We start from the raw sequence: 24,661 nt of genomic DNA, 5'->3' as shown, positions 1-24,661 counted from the left end.
CACATCTGCTGAAGCCACAGGGGAACCATGACGTAGGTGCACGCGTAAGAGGAAAATAAAGCACAAGTAGTCACACGAGTAGTCACTTGGGTGAAATTTTACGTATTGTTAAAAAAAGCCATCAGATGAATTCTGTCAATAAAAAATCTGATGGCTACTGCTGTATTTGTGGCGTGTGTCATTTCACGAATGGGACTTTCACATTGAGGGCTTAGGATTACTTGCAATTGTCAGTATGCTGGACAAATAGCTAGGAATCCGCAGTGTCTTGGCCATTGTCGATGCTCAGGTAAGAAGCTGCGAGGCAAAATTGCTTGATTGGCTAGGCTAAGCAAATCTGGTCAGCATGAGTGCATTCTTTGCATCCCGGGCAGCAATGTTCCGGCGTAATGCTGCCGTTGGTTGTTGGTCCTCTGCAGGATGGTCGTTTTCGCCCTCCTCATCCTCCTCCTCCTCATCATCATCATCATCTGAGGAGGGTATGTGAGGAGCCACTTGGTCCTCAGGAATCTGCAAGCCACGATGCTGTGCCATGTTGTGAAGTGCACAGCAAACCACGATGATTCTGGAGACCCTGGCTGCTGAGTACTGCAGGGCTCCACCTGATCTATCCGGGCATCTGAAGAGCATCTTCAGCAAACTGATGGTTTGCTCGATAATGGATCTGGTGGAAATGTGGCTCGAGTTGTAGTGCTCCTCAGCTTCGTTGGATGGGCTCCTCAACGGCGTCATTAGCCAAGTCCTCAGGGGATAGCCCTTGTCTCCAAGTAGCCATCCGTGAAGTTGGTCTGGCGGCCTGAATAGCAGAGGTACACTAGACTGGCGCAGTATGAAGGAGTCATGGCAACTGCCAGGGTACATGGCACAAACATGCAAAATCTCCTTCTTGTGGTCACACACCAGCTGAACGTTAAGGGAGTGGAAGGCCTTGCAGTTGACAAAAATACCTGGATTGCGATGGGGTGCCCTAAGGGCCACATGTGTGCAGTCAACGATGCCCTGCACCCTTGGAAATTCTGCCAGATGAGCTAATCCAACCGCTCGCGCCGTCACACTTGCGCGATCCTTGTTGAAATGGATGTGATTGTGCACGAGGGCAAAGAGGGCATCGGTTACCTGTTTGATGCAAGTGTGTGTGGCCGCCTGGGAAATGCCGCTGATGTCTGCTGATGATCCCTGGAATGAGCCTGAGGCAAAAAAGTTGAGTGCGGTGGTGACTTTGATGGCCATTGGTAAGGAGTGTCCACCTGGTGCTCTGGGCAGCAGGTCTTGCTGTAGCATTGCGCAGATGTCAGTCACTACCTCTCGCGAAAATCGGAGCCGCCTTTGGCACTGCTGCTCAGTCATGTTGAGGTAGCTGACCCTGTGACTGTAGACCCTGTTTGGGGGTTATCTCCTGCGCCGACGGACTTCCAGGCGCTGGCCCCTTCTGGCCTGTGCTGCCTCAGGTGGGTGAGCAGCAGCCTGGCGCTCTTGCTGCTGCTGCTGTTGCTGGTGCTGCTGTTGTTCCTGGTTCTGCTGCTGCCGCGCCTGGTGCTCGAGCTCCTCTAATGCCCAGAAGGGAAGGAAATAAATGGCTCCCATGCTTCTGGTGTATGACTCCGTTGAGGAAGCGCTGAGTGAGGGTGGCGAGAGGGGTTTCCCAGGAGGTCACACTGGAGATGTGTGTGAGGCTCCAACCTTCCACAAGTGTGGCTAGGTCTGGTAAAAGTTGCCCCAGACCTGAGACAAAAAATCCTGCCACCTGCAAATGATGGCTGATCAAATCTCCTCTTTAATGTTTGACCTGCAGCTGATAGTCAGCAAGCCAATAGTGCTCCCGTCAGGTTTCACAGTCGTGATTCCCACCAGGCGTGTTTTACGTGAGAAAAGGGTTAAAAGTGCAAGGGACTGTTAAAATAACATTATCGAGGCTATTTAGTGGTGATTAAGGGCCTTAACGATCAGTCTCGCCTGTTAGATGTGGGACGGATTCGGGACCATCAGACACGCCTGAGTAAAAATGGCTCGGAGTCGGGAACCAGGCGGGGGGAATTTTTGCGAGTTTAACCCAAGCCTCCAAGCCCGCCTCCACGGCTCAGTTAAAATCGAGGCCAAAGAATCTGCACAGGGATATAGACAAGCTAAGTGAATGGGCAAACATTTGGCAGATGGAGTATAATGTGGGAACGTGCAAGGTTTTCCACTTTGGCAGGAAAAATAAAAAAGCTAATTATTATTTAAATGGAGAGAGATTACAAAATGCTACAGTTCAGAGGGACCTGGGGGTCCTTGTGCATGAAACACAAAAAGTTAGCATGTAGGTACAGCAAGTAATCAAAAAGCGAAATGGAATGTTGGCCTTTATTGCAAGGGGGTAGGAGTATAAAAGCAGGGAAGTCCTGCTACAACTGTACAGGGTATTGGTGAGACCACACCTTGAGTACTGCGTACAGTTTTGGTCTCCTTATTTAAGGAAGGATATACTTGCATTGGAGGCAGTTCAGAGACGATTCACTAGGTTAATTCCAGAGATGAGGGGGTTGGCTTATGAAGAAAGGTTGAGCAGATTGGGCCTATACTCATTGCAATTTAGAAGAGGGAGAGATGATACTGAGGGGGCTCGACAAGGTAGATGCAGAGAGGATGTTTCCCCTCGTGGGGAAATCTAGAACTCGGGGGCATAGTTTCAGAATAAAGGGTCGCCCTTTTAGAACTGAGATGAGGTGGAATTTCTTCTCTCAGAGTGTCGTAAATCTGTGGAATTCTCGGCCCCAGAGAGCTGTGGAGGCTGGGTCATTAAATACATTTAAGGTGGAGATAGACAGATTTTTGCAAGATAAGGGAGTGAAGGGTTATGGGGCGCGGGCAGGGAAGTGGCTTTGAGCCCAAGATCAGCCATGATCCTATTGAATAGTGGAGCAGGCTCAAGGGGCCGCGTGGCCTATTCCTGCTCCTATTTCTTATGTTCTTATCTGATAAGTGGTCCTCCTTTTGGCCTGCCTCTCTTTATTTTATTGATTCTACAATAGTTATTGAACATTCTTTTTCTTGTTCCTCCCAAGCTCCAGATGTGCACTGTTCTCACTGCATCCTCTCTTTTTTCTCAGACTATCACAACTGCGGAACTTCTAACCTCTCTGTCACTCTTTCTCCCAACAATACACAAGCTATTAAAATTTTGATTTCATTTCTTGATTTCCCTCGTCTTTTCTTCTACTGATTTTAACTTTGGAAGACTCTGGCTTAGTCTGTTCGTCTTGGTTTTCCCAATTAAAAAGGCCCTTTGAAATTCCAAGCTATCTTGTATTCTTATATGCCTTTTTGTCTGCATATCAACCACGTAATTATGCCATGGCCTTATTCTTGGGTGTACAGCCAGACACTCGCCAATATTATTTTTTTTATTACTTTTTCTAAATATCAAAATGTCTTACTGTGAAAGTAATGAACAGTGGATGGTGGGGAAGTGGTGGGATCTGCAGCTGAATGCAGGAACATCATATTTCATTTCTTCCAGCCTCGGGAACAGTTGAAGATAATTACTCAGATCAGAAGACCGGCCAATGTATGCCAAGATGTTTTTTTTTAACTGAACTTAAAAATAACTGATTCTGTTTTCAGATGCTAACAGTCAGGAGGGTTAATTTTAACCTATCTGGCTGGGCGAGAAACTTACGGGTTTGGGAGGAATGCCAGTTTTATATCCCGCCAAATATTACTCTCCTTTGGCTTCAATAGCGAATAAAATCGGACATGTTGTAAAACCAGCATTGCATCCAATCCCATCAGTTCCCTTAACGGCAGGTTAGGATAAAATTGCCCCGTGCCGCCCCCCACACAGTATTTTCTGTTTTCATTTCAGATTTCCAGCTATTTTTTCCCGCTGAACTAAAGAATAAGGCTGTTAGTGGGCCCTCTTCTGAAATATTTCCATGTTCTGCGTAATGTAATTATGAATTATGAAGTGCTCATGTTTTGGGTCATTCCTTTATTGATGTTGCTGTATGTGTGCCATTTCAAATAGCCTGAAGATAGTGTACATGACAAAACTAGCAACTTACCATTCATTTTGCACAGCACAAGACCGGGAGCACATTTCCATGGCAGCAAAGTAAATTAAATTTGAAAATTCGCTTCCATATAATTATTAGTTACTGGCTGCAAATGTTTACACAATTAATGAAGTCTCTTAATCTTGCAAAACTGTACCCAAGTGGAAAACATTAAAAATCAAAGTTATTGAAAAATTAATCAGATTTGCGTTAATGTAGCTTGGCAATGCAATATATTAAAGCTCCAAGGCACAATACCATGGACAGGTCGAATGTGAGTGCACAACCATGGTTCTACCAAACTGAAATCTGGTTTTGCTGTCAGTTGCATATACCAAGCATAGGGCAAGGCGTTTTAACATAGTGCGGGCAGGAGGGAGGGACTTTCAGCCCAATGCAACTGTCTTTGTAGAAAACACACCAATGGAATTTCTGTGGCAGGTCACTTCATCATTCTCTCATGTTTAAATATTCCAAAAAAAGGAACAAAAATAAAAGTAAATTAAGAAAATTATAATGCGGCTATCAGTAAGCTCTCCATCCAATTTCTATCAGTTAGAGACTGAGGCTGGAATCTTTATCTTGGAGTCGGGTCGTGCGCATGCGGGCCGCGTAGTGGGTCACCATTCCAAAGATTTCAACAGTGCCATTCTGCACTACACATTTAACTCAATTGCACCAATTGCAAGAGTCATGCGGGTTTCCCGGCCCAATTAAATGGAGCGGGTCTGAAGATGTCACCGATGACTCGTTTCCAGCACGGATATTTAAAGCAGCCTTGCACACATCTCATTTGAAGATTCCTGTAGGAGTGTTCAAGGTGCTTTGAAGAGCTACAAATAGCTGAATAAGATTGAGAATTCTGTGGGTCATGGAGACACAAAGGCAGAGGGTGGCACCAAGATTCCCAGATGCCTCCCTGGAAGTGCTGGTCCAGGGAGTAAAAGAACGCAGGGGGGCTTTCTTCCCTGCGGATGGCCGAAAAAGACCAGCCACAGACACTAAGAGAGGATGGCTGAAGATCACAGAGGAGGTCAGCAGCAGAGATGTGGTGAGGAGGACATGGCTCCAGTGCTGTAAGAGATTCAATGATCTCATGAGGTCAGGAAAGGTGAGTGCAATGCCACACTCAACTACATCCTGATGTGCCTGTTACCCCAACCCCATCACTCTGCCTTCCCAAGCCTACTCCTGCACATCATTCCTCACACCAACCTACCTTCCAGGTCCACCCATCCCTCTCTATCTATGTACATACTCACATCCTCATCTGACTAACCATCACTGACACTCAGTCTCATCCAAATGCAATCATAGCAAGTAACACCACACAAGGAGGCCATTTGGCACTGGAACCCCACTCCCCCAGTCACCCTCTACAGATGTAGTCCAGCCATTCCTTATATTCATTCCATCACTGTCACTCAAAGTTCTCTTCTTTCCCTCCTTGCATCAGTTGCCGTTTGCAGAAGAGAGTTCCAAACTTCTACCACCCTTTGTGTGTAGAAATGTTTCCTAATTTCACTCCTGAAAGGTCTGGCTCTAATTTTTAGGCTATGCCACCTAGTCCTGGAATCCCCAACCCATATGGCTGCCAGGTGCTGTACTAACATCCCCCCGCCCAACAACACCGCAGGTGGCCCTCCAATCTTCACAAATTTGACTCCAGCAGAGGAGGAAGTCCTAGAAATCTCTGGAGTTGCAGAGATACTGGCGGTGGGAGACGGTGAGAGGGGAATCTCCCAGCAACCTGGTGACAGACTCACATCTCATAAAGACACATGGCATACAACAGTCACTCATATGGTGACTGATGTCAACAGCCAGTGAAATGTCATCATGTGCATAATGGTAACGTTACCCATTCTTATTATAACACTTCTAATTCATCTCTTTACTCTCCCACAGGTCCATCAAGTGCCCCCCTCAACTGTCCAACTGGAGGAGGAAGACGACTCCTCAGAGGAAGCTCCAGTCTCTGAGGGTGCACCGACAGCAGACCCAAGTGCACCCAGCACCAGCACAAATACGCATGCCTCAGTGGGTCCTGTGAGAGATAGAGTAGTATTGTCACCTGGTGTATCACTCATCACAAGTGAGCAAAAGCAGATGGTGGAGACAGGGACAGCAGTGGAGACTCCTCGCCGGAGGGCACAGGACATTCCAAGTTCTGCTGAGCTGCATGCAGACGCTGAGTCTCGGGGCCATTGATAAAGAGGGCAATCCTGGAGGAGCAGCAACAATTGCACAAGGCTCTGGCAGCTTTTGCAGCTGCGATCTAGGCAACTGTACAGAGAATGGAGGAGTTGATCTCCAACATGAGCAGCACAATCTCGCAGGAGATGGCGACGATGTGCTGTTCCATGGATAGGGTGGCCACCTGCATGGAGCAGCTAATGCTCCAGTCCAATGAGAACACGCTTGCTTTGAACAACAGATTGCAGATGCTCATTGACCTCATCTCGAGGAGGGATACTAACATAGATTTGGGCATTCATCGCCCCACTTATGTGCAGCAAGGTGCTGTCCAGCTCCTTGCTAGCAGGGAAGTGCGAGTGGCCCATGAGAGGGATGATGGTGAGAGGAGATACGGAAGTGGGGGCTCTTCTCAAAGCATTCCCACTTCTCCCCCATTGCCTCCCATCAGTCAGAGCCCCACATGCCACCTGGGATCCTGATGGCCGAGTCTGCCCCTGCACAGTTGCAGGAGGAGCAGTCTTTGGCGGGGCCATCACAGGCTCCAAAACCCAGAGGACGTCTGCCAAAAGTGTCAAAGCAGTCACAGCAAGGAAGTGAGCAGCCTGCAACTGCCTCTGCTGAAGCCACAGGGGGTGCACCTCATAGAAGCACACGTAAACAAAAAAAGGCACAATCCTAGATGCACACATGTATGCACATGGGTGTGTGGCGTACCGATCACAGAAAGGACACAATCCGCTTTTTGGTCCGTAGACTATAAATCAGGCGTCATGCCTTTAAGAAGGATCTCACCTTTAAGAAACTCGATCTGTAACATAGTTAAGCCCAGAGCAGGGGAGCAGCAGTCGAAGCTGGGAACTGATTAAAAGCAGTCAGACTTGGTGTAAGCTCTGACGCCATTTTTGTGTGCAACATGTGGTCTCAACTATTAAACCTTTTCTGTTGAACCTCTCCGAGTTCAGTATATTTTGTTAGGAGTACGTAGACTCCTACATTGGTGATCCCGACGCTCAGGACGACTCCTAAGCGTAACCATGGCTGACACAAACGCAGTTTCTGTGAAGCTGCCGGAGTTCTGGGAGAACCTAGCCACCGCCTGGTTCCTTCAAGCCAAATCGCAATTCCGACTCCGCGGCATCACCGCCGACGCAACGATGTACGACTACCTCCTCGCCTCCCTGGGCAGCTCCACAATCACGAAAGTCTGGACAACACTACAAAACCCTTTGGAGGAAGGCAAGTACGCACATCTCAAGGCCGCGCTCCTTAAAAAATTCACAGCCTCCCAATTCGTGCGCAACTGCCACCTCTTCGACCTCCCGGGCCTCGGTGACTCCACGCCGTCAGACTAGCTCTCACACATGCTTGCTCGGACCGACGAGAAACCGCCCGGCTCCCTCTTCCGCACGCTCTTTATCCACCAGCTACCCCCCAGCATCCGCCCGGCGATCGTGGCGTCCAGCCTCACGGACATCGAGGACCTGGCCGACGAAGCCGATAAGCTCCTGTCCGCCGGCTCCAACCACACCGTCACCCCCGACCTGGCCTCCGCAGCATCGGCGCGCGCTCCACCCTCTATCGCGCGGCCACACAGCTCGGCCACGAGGCCCCCCAGGCCCCCACGTCCCCCAAGCCCTCCGACCCAGGGCTACTGCTACTTCCATACCCGGCTCGGCGCACGGGCACACCGCTGCAGTCATCCCTGCACATTTCCAACCGCCCCCACACCGGCCTACACGATGGCCGTGGGGCAAGCAGGCGCGCTGCTGTACGTTACGGACAGCGCCTCCGGACGCTGTTTCCTATGCGACACGGGCGCGCAGCGCAGCATCATCCCCGCGTCCACCCTCGAGATCCAGCGAGGCGGCCGCGGCCCTGCCCTGGCTGCCGCCAACGGCACCGACATCCGGACGTATGGCACCCGTACCGTCGCCATCGACCTCGCAGGCCGCCGCTACCACTGGGAGTTTATCACCGCCAAGGTGCTCTCCCCGCTCCTCGGTGCGGATTTCCTGTGCGCCCACGGCCTGTTGGTCGACATGCCTCGGCGCCGCCTCGTGGACATGAACACCATGTCACCTATCCCGGGCGCCATGGCACCCCCCCAACCCGCCGAAATGGCGTGGCAGTGCCGCCCCCGCTCAACGGACGACTACTCAGCACTCCTGGCTGAGTTCCCAGCCCTCACCAACCCGACCTTCTCCGCGAAAGTTGCTAAGCACGGGGTAGAACACTTCATCCCTACCACAGGCCCACCGGTGTATGCCCACGCCCGCAGGCTGGACCCGGCCAAGCTGGAGATCGCACGGGCCGAGTTCGCCACAATGGAACAGCTCGGCATCATCCGCCGCTCCAACAGCCCCTGGGCCTCCCCACTCCACATCGTCACCAAACCCGACGGGGGATGGCGCCCCTGCGGGGACTACCGGCACCTAAACAACGCCACCACGCCGGATCGGTACCCCATACCGCACATTCAAGACTTCTCGGCTAGACTGGCCGGCCGCTCAGTCTTCTCCAAAGTCGACCTGGTGCGCGGTTACCATCAGGTGCCAGTCCACCCCAAGGACGTCCCCAAGACGGCCATAATCACCCCTTTTGGGCTACTCGAGTTCCTCCGAATGCCCTTCGGCCTCAAAAACGCGGCCCAGGCCTTCCAGCGGCTCATGGACTCGGTCCTCCGGGACCTGAAGTTCCTCTTTGTCTACCTGGATGACATCCTGGTAGCTAGTTCCTCCAAGCAGGAACACATCGAGCACCTCCGCACCCTGTTCCAGCGGATCAGTGAGCACGGGCTCATCATCAGCCCAGCCAAGTGCCAATTCGGCCTCAGCAGGATCGAATTCCTCGGCCACCACATCACGCAGGACGGAGCCATTCCCCTGCCCGCCAAGGTGCAAGCCTTCCAGCAGTTCCCCCGGCCTGCCACCATCAAAGGCCTCCAGGAGTTCTTGGGGATGATCACCTTTTACAACCGCTTCATTCCCGGAGCGGCCTCCCTCATGCGGCCCCTATATGAAGCCCTCCGGGGTAAGAAAGACAGAATGGCGATCGAGTGGTCGGCGGACATGTTGACCGCTTTTGACTCGACCAAAAAGGCGCTCGCCGACGCCACCATGCTCGCTCACCCACAGCCCAACGCCAGGGTGGCCCTCACCACGGACGCCTCCGACCACGCGGTCGGAGCCATGTACGAACAGTGGGTCGACGGGGCCTGGCAACCGCTGGCCTTTTTCAGCCGCCAACTGCGCCCCCCGGAGGCCAAATACAGTGCCTTTGACCGCGAGCTCCTCGCACTGTACCTGGCAGTCCGCCATTTTAGATTTCTTCTGGAGGGCCGCCCTTTCACCGCGTTTGTCGACCACAAACCCCTGACATTTGCGATGGCAAAATCTGCGGACCCGTGGTCAGCCAGGCAACAACGCCAGCTCGCCGCGGTGTCCGAATTCACCACGGACATCCGGCACGTCTCCGGTTGAGACAACGTGGTGGCTGACTGCCTATCCCGCCCCGCCGTCCACGGCGCCCACCTGGCAGTGGACTATGCTCAACTGGCAGCGGAGCAACGCACCGACCCCGATCTGCTCTCCGCGCCCACAACCCTCCCAGGGCTGCGACTGACCGACGTCGCCTGCGGCCCGTCCGCCGTCACAGTCAAATGCGACACCTCCTTGGCGCAACCCCGCCCCGTAGTCCCGGCGTCCTGGCGAAAACGGGTGTTCGACATCGTCCACGGCCCTCACACCCCGGCACCCGCGTGTCCATTAGACTGGTGGCCAACCAATTTGTCTGGCGTGGCCTGCGCAAAGATGTGCGCATCTGGTCCAGATCCTGCATAGCGTGCCAGCGTGCCAAAATCCACCAGCACGTCAAAGCCCCACTCGAGGAGTTCATCGTGCCAGATAGAAGGTTTGACCATGTCCACATCGACCTCGTCGGCCCCCTGCCGCCATCACAAGGTCACACGCACCTGCTGACAATCGTGGACCGTACCACCCGCTGGCCCGAGGCCATTCCACTGACGTCCACCACCACCGCCGACATCGCGAGGGCATTCATCGGGACCTGGGTCGCTCGGTTCGGCGTCCCCTCCGACATGACGTCGGATAGAGGCCCGCAGTTCACCTCTGATCTGTGGGCCGCCATCGCCCGAAACCTCGGGGTGGCCGTTCACCGCACCACGGCTTACCACCCCCAGGCCAACAGACTGTGCGAGCGATTCCACAGGTCCATGAAGGCGTCCCTCTGCGCCAGCCTCGAGGACGAGGTCTGGATCGACCGCCTCCCGTGGGTGCTACTTGGCCTACGCTCCGCGGTCAAGACCTGCAAGCCTTGGCGGCGGAACTCGTGTACAGCCAGCCGCTGCGCGTACCCGGAGAGTTCCTGCCCACCGCCACGACCCCCTGGTCGGCTGACCAGCAACGCCGCGCTTTCGCCAACCGAGCACAACAGTTCGCTCCGGTACCCACCGGCCGGCACGGCGAACCAGCAACCCGCGTAACACCTAGCCTGCACATGGCCAAATTTGTTTTCGTACGCCATGACGCCCACCGAGGACCTCTACGGCCCCCATACGACGGACCCTACAAGGTACTCCAGACGGGGAACAAGTTCTTCCTCCTCCAAGTGGGCGGCAGAACTGACAAGGTGTCGGTCGACCGGCTCAAGCTGGCGCACCTAGAGCCCGACGAACCCGTTCAAGTGGGCCAACCCCCACCGCGGGGCAGACCACCTAAGAGCCCGACGCGTCCGACCGCCCCGCTCCCGACACCAACCGCCAAGAGCCGTTCCGGCCGTGCCATCAACCCGCCACGCCGGTTTGTACACTCCCTACTAGCGGATTCTGGGGGGAGTTGTGTGGCGTACCGATCACAGAAAGGACACAATCCGCTTTTTGGTCCGTAGACTATAAATCAGGCGTCATGCCTTTAAGAAGGATCACACCTTTATGAAACTCGATCTGTAACATAGTTAAGCCCAGAGCGGGGGAGGAGCAGTCGAAGCTGGGAACTGATTAAAAGCAGTCAGACTTGGTGTAAGCTCTGACGCCATTTTTGTGTGCAACATGTGGTCTCAACTATTAAACCTTTTCTGTTGAACCTCTCCGAGTTCAGTATATTTTGTTAGGAGTACGTAGACTCCTACAGGTGTATGAAAGTTGTTAACATTAAGTTACAGTTATATTTATGACACACATAAATTTATTTCTTTACGCAACTTTCCCATCTTGTCCATTTTTTCCTATACCTTGGAAGTGGCTTTGTCACTTGGATTGAATGGTGAGACATTACTTAACCTTGAACAATGGGGGTTTGGGTGACAGGGATGACTTGGTCATTGTAGAACTGATTTGAGGTGTTGTTGGGCAGGGGGATGTTAGTACAGCATCTGGTAACCATATGGGTTGGGGATTCCAGGACTAGGGGGCATAGCCTAAAAATTAGAGCCAGACCTTTCAGGAGTGAAATTAGGAAACACTTCTACATACAAAGGGTGGTAGGAGTTTGGAACTCTCTTCTGCAAACGGCAATTGATGCTAGATCAATTGTTAATTTTAAATCGGAGTTTGATAGCTTTCTGTTAACCAAAGGTATTAAGGGATATGGGCCAAAGGCGGGTGTATGGAGTTAGGCCGCAGATCAGCCATGATCTCATTGAATGGCGGAGCAGGCTTGAGGGGCTGAATGGCCTACTCCTGTTCCTATGTTCCTATGCACTGGTGCAAGTTAAGTAAATCTGGCCATTATGAAGCCATGCCTGGCCTCCCGAGCAGCAATGTGTGCTGCTGCTGGTGCCATTTCCACCTCAGGTTACTCGTCCTCCTCCTCCTCATGTTCCACCTGCTCCTCCTCCTCCTCCTCCTCTGAAGAGGGTGTGCCTTTCTCCTCCTGCAGCTCCAGTCCTCACTACTGCGCTATGTTGTGCAGGGTGCAGCAAATGATGATTCTGGAGACCCTGGCTGGTGCGTAGTGAAGGACTCCTCCAGATCTGTCAAGGAATCTAAAGTGCATCTTCAGCATGCCTACTGCTTGCTCTATGACACATTTGGTGGACATGTGGCTCTCATTATAATGCTCCTCGGCCACAGTACTTGGCCTCCTCAAGGGTTTCATGTGGATAGCCCTTGTCTCCACCAGCTGGTAAGTATGTTTGGAGGTGTGAGGAGCTGAGGGAGGGTGGACTGGCATTGCACGAAAGAGTCATGACAGCTGCCAGGGAATCTGGCGCACACATGCATGATGATCTTTTTATGGTTGGAGATGAGCTGCACATTGAGGGAGTGGAAGCCCTTGCGGTTCACAAACACTCCTGGGTGATGACAGGGTGCCCTGATGGCCACATGTGTGCAGTCGATGATGCCCTGCAGCAGTGGGAAGGCTGCCAGAGCCGCAAAGCCCTGCGCCCGCTCAGTAACACTGGCTTCACCAGTGGCAAAGTTGATATAATTAGCTGACATGTGAAACATGGCATCGGTGACCTGGGTGATGCATCTGTGGGCAGCTGACTGCGAGATCCCGCAAATGTCTGTTGCAGATCCCTGGAAGGAGCCTGAGGCGAAGAAGTTGAGGGTGGTGGTGACTTTGACAGCTACTGGTAAGGAGTATCCACCAGGTCCTCTAGGCAGCAGGTCTTGTTCAAGCAAGCTACCAATGTCTGCGACAACCTGGCGCGATAGCCGGAGTCTCCTAAAACGCTGTTGCTCAGTCATGTCCAGGAAGCTCATCCTCCTCCTGTATAACCTGTGTTGGGGGTATCGCCTCCAGCGCGGTGCAGCCCTGTGCTGACCCTGTGGAGCATCAGGTCGCTGAGGAGAAGGCTGGTGTTGTGGTTGCCGCTGCTGCTGGTGTTGTGGCTGTTGCTGCTGGTGTTGCTGGTGGTGGTGGTGCTGGGGCTCATCTTGGTCTGATTCTGAGGTCCAAGGTGAGAGAGCATAAGCTGCACCCATGCTGATCTAATAGATGGCAGGTAAAGTGGAGATCAGAGGCCCAATCCCTCATTGTTGTGATAGTGACTAGCAATGTGGTGAGAGTGGCTTCCGAGGTTGCAGAAATGACCTGCAAACTGCTGACAGCTAAATCTCTGCACAAAATGGTGTCAACAAGAGCCTTTCAATTAGGCAAGGAAACAGGTGTAAGTAAGGTGTGAGTATTTATGTATTTTTTCCAGCTGTCACTTAATGAACTCGCACAATGGCCACTGAGCTTCCGCCTCCCCTTCACAGGCGAGGTTCCCGAGGTGCGTGAATCCCATGCGCAACAAGTTAAAGCCAAAATATGATGTTAAAAAGGCAGTTAAGGGTCGCTCAACGAACAGTTCAGTACCTCAATGAGGTTGCCCGCTTCTCCCGAGCGTGTTTGTGGTGCGCCTCGGAACACGCCCGTGTTAAAGGCGGAAGTCAGCGGGATGACGCGCTGTCAATTTCCGTGCTTTTAACTGCCGACCCGCCCCCAAGCCCGCATGCTCAGCAATGGGAAAATTCCAGCCTGAGGGTTTGGCAGAAAGCATGACTTGTGCCCTCCATGTTTGTTTAGGCAGCAAACATTTTCCCCATTGTGTCACTGTGCTTAATGTCCCCAACTTAATTAATTATTACAGGGTGGATTCAGTCAACTGAAGATACAACACAGTTTTCTAATGTGACTTCAGGCTTCTGCCATATGCAGAATAAAAAGTGTCAACCAAATCCGATTTCAAACCCACACAATCTGTAGATCACAAACAAAATACGTGTGGATCCTTCAATATACTAATTTTGCTGCCTCGCTGTTCAGTCAATGATCTATTGTCACATGGGCTTTGCCCCAGTCTTGGATGTGTTCTCACATCACCCATTTAAACTTGTTTAGAGTGCATTGATACCTCCTCCTACTTCTCCTCAATCACATTGGCAGGCTGCTTTGTTGATATCAAGGATGTGGAAGAATCATTTGTCCAGACATATGAAAAAGATTTTGCTTAATTCATGCTGCACTATGCATAAATTGAAAATATTGCAGCAGTAAAACTTTGCTCAATGGCAGTTGCCATTTATTACTTTGTCGCCCTTACAACTAATTTGTAACCATTTCGATTCTTCTGTTTCTCCTTCACCATTTCAATAGTTCTTATGTCAGTTCTTACCACGAATGTCACCACTCCTCCTAGTTTATTCACCTTTTGTAAAACAATGTGAACCTTACGAATTCCATCTCTTGTCCATTTGCAGATTGCAGTTGTGTTTCAATCCTGCCAATAATGTGCTCACCAGCTGTGCGTGCCTCTAATTCCAGTGCTGCTTGAATTGGTACCAGTTGTGGATTGTGACCTCAGCCTTCCGAATACTGAAATTTCAGAAATACCATAACCGAATCCCCGACGAAGCTCTGAACTTGTACTTCCTTGGATGTACAAATCCAAGTTGGCAGTGGTGACAGGCAACCTGCCTAGTGCCCGTGATTTTCCCGATGTGATGTTCTCAGTGTTACACAGGCTTTTATACCTCATAGTCCTGAAACCCAATATTACATACATTTCAAAAGAATGCACTCAATTGTACCTTGAACAACTTGTAGGAATAAAAATAAAAGCAAAAATCAACAGCACAGTAATTATAGGTTCTGTTTATTCAGCTGAAATATAACATAACCTTAGCTTTAAAGCCAAATGGGAAAATGATCTGAGTATTGCAATAAATGTTTTCATTTTGCTTGCTTGCACTTTTTCCAATGTTCTCATTCTTGCATGTCAGAATTTTTTGCTTGATTTTGTATATAATTGCGTGATTGCTACAGTGTATTTTTTTGGTACTATTATCAAAAGAAATAGAAAGACTTGCATTTATATAGCGCCTTTCACAACCACCGGACGTCCCAAAGCACTTTAGAGTCAACGAAGTACTTTTTAAAGTGTAGTCACTGTTGTAATGTAGGAAACACAGCAGCCAATTTGCGTACAGCAAGCTCCCACAAACAGCAATGCAATAATTTCCAGATAATCTGTTTTAGTGATGTTGAATGAAGGATAAATATTGGCCCAGGACACTGGGGAGAATGCCCTTCAAAATAGTGCACCCACCTGAGAGAGCAGATGGGGTCTCAGTTTAACATCTCATCCGAAAGACAGTGAAGCACTCCCTCTGTACTTCACCAGAGTGTCAGCCTAGATTTTTCCACTCCAGTCCCTGGAGTGGCACTTGAGCCCACAACCTTCTGACCCACAGACGAGGGTGCTGCCAGCTGAGCCACAGCTGACACCATGGCTAATATGCAACAATGACTATGCTTAAAAAGTACTTCATTGGTTATAAAGCACTGTGAGACATCCTGAGGTGGTGAAAGATGCTAACTAAATATAAGGGCTGGATTTTGCGGGGGGTCAGCGGGTGCAATCGGTTGTGGGTTGGGTGGGAAAGTGTTTTTTTTCCCCCGCGGGTTGGGACCCTGCTGAGAACCCACCGCCAAACACCTTTACCAAATGTCGGGTCTGTCAGCACTGAGCAGACCTGACAGGCAGCAGCGGGGAAGGCAACTAAAATCATTAGTGGTTTGTTTACAACCATTTAACAATGCTTTTTTTCCCAGCTTTTTGAATTTGACAGGTCACCCACCGATTTCCCGCTGTGCCTAGAGCTCGTCTGTGAAGCTGAGGCAGGAGGTCAGTGGCCATTGAATCAGCTGATGAGTTGACAGCTTCAAATGTCAAGCCAAAACTCACAGTTGATTGAGAAATGTTCCCTTAACCACTAGCTTCTCTAAACTGCATTTCCACTATAGATTCAGAATGCTGCAAGTCTTTACACAAGTCTCCATCCAGTCTGACCTTATTACCTCTCCCACCATTGACAAATTGCTTCTGTCATCTCTACTTCACCTGCCATCTATTCCAGCAGCATCAGTGCCATTGAAACTGTCTCACATTGGACCTCAGAATCCCACCACGATCAGCCCCAACACCAGCAGCACCAGGCACACCAGCAGCACTAGGCACACCAGGAGCACCAACAACAACACCAACCTTCTCTGAAATCAACTGATAGGACAGAGGGCATCAGCACCTGACCACATTGCTGCCCAGGAGGCCAGGGATGGCCTCACCATGGCCAGGCTGACTTCACTCGATGCTGTACACCCTGGCTGCCACATGATGCACCAGGTTGGCACCACCCCACACCAACACCATAAAGCATCCCTACAATGCCCAAGCCATTCCTTTCACACTCATCACTATTGTCAGGGGATCCATTATGTCTCACCATTCACTGCAACTCACTAAGCCACTTCCAAAGGTTCACACAAATCTGACCAAGAATGCAAAGTGCTGAAAATAAAGGTTTCAATGTTTGACACCACATTAAAAACAACTTTACATGAACATTGGATAAAACACCCAAGTGTCTACCCTTGTGTGTTGTTAGTTGGTATGATTGCATTAGGATGAGGGTGAGCTTGAGGGGTGGCTAGTGAGATGGGGATGTGATAATGTAGATAGAGAGGGATGGGTGGAGGTGCAAGGCAAGATGGTGTGAGTAAGGATGTGCAGGAGTAGGGTAGGGAAGACAGAGCGATGGGGATGTGATGAGAGGCACAGCAAGATGAGGTTGAGCGTGGCTTTGTACTAACGTTTCATGATCTACTGAGATCATTGAAACATTTGCTGCACTGCACCCAGGTCCTCCTGACAACATCCCTGCTTGTGCCCTCCTCTGCAATGTGCAACCAGGCTGTGTTGATCTCCTAGGGAGGTCTTTTCTGCTCATGGGAAGGGAAGAGGACCTCCCTGTGTGCTGTGACTCCCTCCATAAGCATATCAAGGGAGTCATGGGAGAACCTGGGTACAGCCCTGCGCCTCTGTGTAGTGCTTGTCAGTGTTTGTAGCACCTCAATGCTGTAGAACACTGACAGCACAAATGTCAAATTAATGTTGGCCATGGTCCCTTTAAGGAAACCGGCTGATGACATGTCATGAAATGACGTCACCAGACCTGCTTCCTCTAATTGGCCGGGAAAGGTGCTGAGCCAAGCTTAACAATCCTAATCAAGGTAAATTCATTCTACACAGCGGGCTGTAGCCAACAGCGGAGCCGGGACCTGCCACCGACGTCTCCCACCACAGACCCGCCGAGGTTCGTAAAATCCAGCCCAAAGTCTTTCCTTTTTTGTATTATGATTGTTTTCATTTTGACAGGTGTGCCTCCCCAACAATATGGTTATACGATCCTTCCACCCCACCCCTGCAAGATTACAAGATAACATAGATGTATTTCCCCCAATAGACATTATTATTTAACCTCCGCTTGACCATTGGACAATATAACTTAACCTCTGCTAGACTACTAGACAATATGATGTACCGGCCACTACACCATTGGATACTATTATCTACCTGCCATTGGACCACAGAATCCTGATATATCCGCCACTGAACAGTATTGGCAGGACTTTGAGGCACCACACTACTGGTGGCTGCTGTTCCAGAACTACTGTGATGTATTAAACATTATTGGCCCAGAAATTCGGGTCGGGGGCTTCTTGCGGGTGCAAGCCCCCGACCTGCACTTACCTTGCGCGCCGGCTGTTGAGCTGTAGGGCCCCATGGAATTCCAATCCGGGGCCTGGTCCAGCTGCCGGCGTGCAGTGTTTGCGTATCCCAGGGACGCAGTTAGTTCGATGCGTCCCCTGGGATTACGTGGGCCATGGGCAGCCAATTGGAGCAGGGAATTCTCCATTCATAAGTCTTGACAGGAAGAGCTGTCAAGACTTATAAATACTACGGCCCCAAAACAGCACTAAACCTTCAAATAATTTTTTTTTTTAAATCACATTTTTTAAATAAACTATAAATTACATTAAATAACTATTTTAAACAATAATTTAAATTTTTGAAAAACATAATTTTATATTCTAACGAGGCTAAAAATAAACTTACCTTGCTTTAAAGTATTTAAAAATAATAAACCTGTGGATAAAATGTTTTAATTTTAATTAATTCACCACTTACCTTGTAAAAAGCAGGCCATACGCCTGCTTTTTACATTTCTAAATCCTGCAGGCTTACCCTCACGTGAAACCCTGTAAAAAAAAACTAAGTTTGATGCGCACGCGCAGCCTCCCATGCGTACGCGTTCGACCTCTGAACCTCTTCGTTCAGAGGAACGGAAGTGCCGGTTTCCCGCGCATGCGCAGTGCATGCAGGAAACCGGCACTTCCATCGGGCCTACGGGTGAGTACCCCGTGCGTACTCACCCGTGGAGACCCGAATTTCTGGCCCATTAATATTTTCTCTGTATTTCATGAGCGTAATATATACTGGAAATGATGGTGTAACAATGACGAGTACATTTCATTATTTTTCATACTTGTCAACGGATGTGGGGGTGGGGGGAGTGTCAGTGGATGGTAGGATAACGGGAGTGGTGACCTTGATGTTTGAGGTGCAATGACAAGAGATGGATCACTGAAGGTTTCTCTAATGGCCCTGAAATTAGGATCGGGAGCTTGCCGCGCGTGCAAGCCCCCGATCTGCACTCACCCTGCGCGACGACATCTGAAGCTCGGGCCTGCTCGCATTTCCTGTCACTGGCCCGGTTCAGATGTCGGCGCGCTGTGCTTACCTGATCCAGCGGCGTAGTTAGTGCGATGTGCCAGCTGGGATCAGGTGAGCACTGTGCAGCTAATCAGGGGAGGGGAAACTCATTCATGAGTTTGACAGTAAGAGCTGTCAAACTCATGAAAAGTATGGGTTGCCAAAACACTACTTTAACTTTAAATAACATTTTAAAAAACATCCCACTGATTATATTAACTATAAATAAGTTTAAAAAAATGTTTTAAACAATTAATCAATTTTTTGTAAAAAATAAATTTTTTAAAAATAGGGTCTAAAACTAAACTTATCTTACTGTAAATTCTTTAAAAATAACAAACCTGTGGAAAAAAAAATTCTACATTGTACTAAAAGCCCACTTACCTGTAAAACTAAATACTTACGTCTGGTTTTTCCACGCGTAAAGACCGGAGGCCTTTACACTCGGGCAACTCTGGAAAAAAAAAAGGAATTTCACTGCGCACGCACTGCCTGTGCAGTCACGCGCGTACTGCCTCTTAACCCCTTGGGTCAGAGGACAGGAAATGCCAGTTTTCAGCGCATGTGCTGTGCATGCTGAAAACCGGCAATTCCTCCGAGCACACGCGTGAGTACCCCGTCCTTACTCACGCATTGTGCCCGGAATTACTGGGCCATTAAGTCGGCTTCTTGGCTCTCGGCCTGCTGCTGACTGTGATGCTGCTCCATCTTCTTTATATGTCTCCCCATTATTCAATTCCCGCATGACCATCAACCCTCACAAATATTGCCCCCTATCCCTCTTAGAGCTCTTCAGCTACAATAGTCAGACACCATAGATGTTTGTTTTATAGGTACACGTTAGTTGTAGGACACAGAAGACTATGTCACATATGTCGGGGGTGGGGGGTGGGGAGAGGATATTTTGTCCCTCTTCATTTGTGTTTTATACTTATTTTTAAGCCACAAGTGAACCTGAATCCAGAGCAAATGAATGCTCAATTGGTACAAAATGAATCACTTCACATTCTGTCTTTTGAATTCAGTGCTCATCCCTAGGAGATAGTACCTCATGAATATAATATCACAGAATACTCTAACAGCTACTTATTCCTTTTCTTAAAATGCAATTGAGTCATTGAGGGCAGTACTAGTAGCAAGCACATTTACTTGTTTAAAAATAGAATAATGAATATATGGGAATGAATCTTATTAAGGCTTCAAATGATTTGAAACTTCAAAAGTGAAGATCAGCTAAGCACTGAAATTAGGATAGTCTTGAACCCATAAGCCTAGAAATTCGATGACCATGTGCCCGTTTTATATTAAGCAATTAACACTTCCTAATTTCATACTTCCACACTGTATCACCCATACTTTGTAGTCTTTGCAGAGCTTAAAATACTCTGCTGTTACCAGAGCCACTCAGTAAGGTATCCTCTTCTTCAGGGTAACTGCGCAGTTCAGCTGACTTCAGCATTCGTACACGTCTCGTATGTGAAAGTTGGGTATGTATAAAGTTGGAAGGATTGTTCTGACCAATCTCCCCCAGTGGATGTATAGCTTCTATGAAGTAACCACAATGATATTGTAGGAATTAATAATGACTTTCACACCTCCCACATTGGGTGTTAGGGTGTGGTTCGTGGACTTGAATCTACCTTAACAGAAACACACAGATGCACTCTAGAAATTCATTATAGCCAAGGAATGGGCGCAAACTTGGTCCTCACTCCTCATTAAAATGTTTGCAGTCATGATTCTTGTCTAAAAACCCAAGCTCATTGGTGTTACACTGAAAAGATGGACCAATATCGGTTGTAGTCTAAACACAAGTAATGATTGCCACAGGCTTTTTTCACTACTTAAAGGGGAGGTCCATTCATGCTACAGCACCTCATTCTCAGCATTGTTGGCAGTGCAGCTGCCCCAACAGCAAAACAAACACTAGTTAGAAGACATCCATAGGAGCGACAGAGGGAGAGAGCCCGTAGATTCTCGGATGAAGCTCTTGAGGCATTGGTTTTTGCGATGGAGAGAAGGCGGGCGGTCCTATACCCACCAACTGGCAGGAGGCCCTCTCCACAAGTCTGCCGGACTATGTGGAGGGAGATAGCCGACCATGTCATGGACAGTACTGTGATCCCCAGGACCCACACACAGTGCAGGAAGAAGTTTAACAACCTCACACGGGTGGTCAGGGTGAGTGAAAACTTTTAACAAATGCTACAGGCCACCATCTGTACCACAAACTTCACACGTTGCTCAATGCACCACACCCCCAGCACTCACCCACCAACAATCTCTACCTACCAACACTCACACCCACATAGAAACATAGAAACATAGAAGATAGGAGCAGGAGTAGGCCATTCGGCCCTTCGAGCCTGCTCCGCCATTCAATGAGATCATGGCTGATCATCCAAATTCAGTACGATAGCAAAATACTGCAGATGCTGGAAATCCGAAATAACAACAGAAAATGCTGGAAAAACTCAGCAGGTCAGGCAACATCCGTGGAGAGAAATTTGAGTTGACGTTTCAGGTCGAAACCCTTCTTCACACCTTGCACACAATGACAGCTATTCAACAATGGCAGGCACATTGCACCACACTCATTCACACGCTTTCCTTTCTCTTGTAGGCCAAGGTGGCTCACAACCGGAGGGAGCAGGAGTGGGCAGGCGGGGGCCAAGCCCACATTGATCAGCTGAGCCAGCTGGAGTGTCAAGTGCTAGAGCTCATTGGGCATCATGTCGTGGGCACCGTGGCCACTGGTGACATTGACCTCCTTGGGGACAACAATGGTATGTTCATCCCTACTCCTTCTTCTCACATCCCAACTCCTTCTTCTCACATTGCACAACCCCCTCAGCCCACAAGCATTTCGCACTTTCCAGCTAATCATGTTGTAGCATGCATTTCTCCCTTCCTGCCACCCTCCCCTCACTTAACCCGACTCTTGTGCCTTTATGCTTTCAGATAATCAGCTAGCACCTGAACAGCCTGTCCCTGAGCGTACCATTGAGAGCGAGGCGGGAGAAGAAAAGGAGGAAGAACTCATCGCATCACTGCATGTCTCACCCGCAGACACCAGCTCAGGTGCTGGCACTACGCGTTCTTTAAAGGTTGGTATAGTAGCGGGATCTGCACATGGTGAGGCACTGGGCACAAGTGGCCTGCTGCAAGGCCAGGGGAAAAGGGTAGCTCGGGGGCCAGCCCCCCGGAGGGCGAGTTCTGCTCCACAGGACTCAGATGAGGACCTCGATGGGGAGGCCTTCAGAAAAAGGGTGATGGGCATGCACACAGAGATGCTAGGTGCAAGGCAAGGCTGCCCGAAAGCCTCTCGGCAATGCTAAGGAGCGTGGAGGAGTCCGCCTCCAAAATTGCACAAGGCTCTGCGCAGAGCATTGAGCCCATCATTTCCAGTCTGCAAATGATGGTACACTCCCAGAGAGACCATGGTGACCCAGACCTGATGGTGCGCATGATGAGCGATGTCGCAGCTTCCATTGCAGCACAGGTGGAAGCGACCCAAGCTCTCACTGCTGCCATCGTGGCTGGGTCTACTACTGTCGGCCGGGGTGTCGCAGCAGGCCAGCAATCTGTGCTCCAACAGATTGCTAGGGATGCTGAGGTGCTGCCCCAGGGGAGTGGCAATGAGTCTGTGGAGCAGGAAACTGCTGTCCTTTATCAGGATGACAGCACTCCTGCTCCCACCACTGCCACTCCACCATTGCCCTTGTTGCTACCTGTCATTCAGCCAGCCCAGACTGCTGCCGCCCATGCTGAGGTGGTGCAGTCTACAGCCAGGCCAACTAAGTCCAGAGCTGGTCGAGGTCGTCCTGCAAGGCCATCTGAGGTCTCCCGCATGGACACTCAGCAGCCTTCCACTAGCCCTGCTGCAGCCATTGGGGGCGCACTGCATATAAGCACTAGAGTAGGAAAAGGCACACGAATGACAGGCACTAAGGGATTGCACAAGAGTGATTAGTTAATAGTGTTGATGTAATATATGTGATATGTGCATAGATAAATTTATTAATTGTGTTTGGACCCTTTTGTGATGCCTCTCATTCCACCTTTGCGCCAGGAGGATGCTGTGATATGGCCTGTGACAGGGATTGTATGATGGGGACGTGGTGAGCAATGGGGATCTGGGGTTTCATTCATTCAAATCGCAACCTGATGAGCCGATCACGGAACGCCCGTCCGGAAAGCCGATTGTCTGGCTGCCTCTTCCCTCCCACCTGTTCCACTCCCTCCTCCTCTTCGTCCTCCTCCTCCTCCTCTCCCTCCTCCTCCTCCTGAGGTGGTCTCGCAATCCCTGGTGGCAAGGGCTGCACCTTCATGATGGCAAAGTTGTGGAGCATGCAGCAGACCTCCATGAAATGGGCCACCCGCTCTGGCGAGCATTGGAGGGCTCCTCCTAAGCGGTCAAGGCAGCGGAATCAAGGCTTCAGTAGGCCTATGGTCTGCTCGATAATGTTCCTGGTGGCAGCATGGTTCTCCCTGTATGAGTGCTGGGCACGAGTGTTGGGGTTGCGGGGGGGGAGTCATGAGCCAGGTGGAGAGTGGATAGCCCTTGTCTCTGAGCAGCCATCCTCAAGCTTGATGTGGTGGCTGGAAGATTGCTGGCACACCGGTCTAACGCAGGATGAAGGCATCGGGCTGCTGCCAGGATAGCAGGCATTGACATTGAGGATTCTCTGTGTGTGGTTGCACACCAATTGCACATTAAATGAGTGGTAGCCTTTGCGGTTATGGAAGATCTCAGGATTGTTATGGGGTGCCCGCAAAGCCACATGGGTGCAGGCAATGGTGCCCGGCACCATGGGGCAACCCGCTATCCTGGTAAAGCCACATGCATGCTCATCCTGCTTCTCTCTGGTGATTGGGAAGCCAATACAAGCCCTTCTCCTGGTGTAGAGAGCCTCGGTGACCTTCCAGATGCAGCAGTGGATGGCGAATTGGGAGATGTTAGCTATGTCTCCTGCTGCAGACTGGAAGGATCTGCTGGCGAAGAAATTGAGGGCTACAGTGACCTTGACTGCCACTGGGAGAGCTGTGGTCTGAGGCTGGAGGTCTGGTTGCAGGAGGTGGCAGAATTCTGTAGCACGTCCTTGCTGAAGCAAAGCCTCCTAATACACTGCTCCTCACTTAATTGAAGTGATGTCGGAAGACCCTCGAAGCATAAGGCCTCCCATTGAGAGTTCTGATGGCCCTCCTCTTCTCTCTGTGCACATGTTCCAGTCTTTTTCACTGCCTCCGCTCCCTCTGCCGTAGATCCTGGAGGGCAAAGTCGACTGCCAGTGCAGCCCTCATGATTTTTAACAAGTGTTTGAAGCATTTCAAAAATAGTGAGGGAGTTTTGTACTTGCCAGAACACTCCCTGATAACAAATAACCTTGAAATGGTTAAAGAAAACTCTTGCAGTAGCAGGAATTAGCACATAGCCACTCAAACTGCAAAACCCTGTTGGGTGCGGGTGATTGGTGAGGATCCCTTTAAATAGTGTCACTGGAGCCAGCTTCCTGCTGCTGCCGCCACCTCAACCTGTTGTTGCCTTCTCCAGTCGGTATGTTCAATGGCCAAAATGAAGTTGGGAGATCGGGCGTCAAGTGAGCGTTGCATACTCACTGACGTCATGATCTCCGTGATTGAGATGTCCCTGGCGATTGAGTTTACCGGCAGCACTACTGGCAAGCTGGATATGGCGTGCAGCGCGGGAACCGGCATCAGAGGTCTCAGTGGCATTTTAGCGCCATCTTGTGGCGCTAGCGTGTGGCGCTAAACACACGAATTTCTAGCCCAATGTTCCCTCTAGTTTTTTTGTGCGCGGTTCCTTCAACTTTGCTGCACGGCCGCAGTGAGGTATCTTCCAGCGG

This window comes from Somniosus microcephalus, chromosome 11 (genome assembly GCF_052327205.1).
Source record: "Somniosus microcephalus isolate GS21.2 chromosome 11, FLI_Smic_1.0, whole genome shotgun sequence".
Classification (NCBI taxonomy): domain Eukaryota; kingdom Metazoa; phylum Chordata; class Chondrichthyes; order Squaliformes; family Somniosidae; genus Somniosus; species Somniosus microcephalus.
This window is presented reverse-complemented; position numbering follows the sequence as displayed.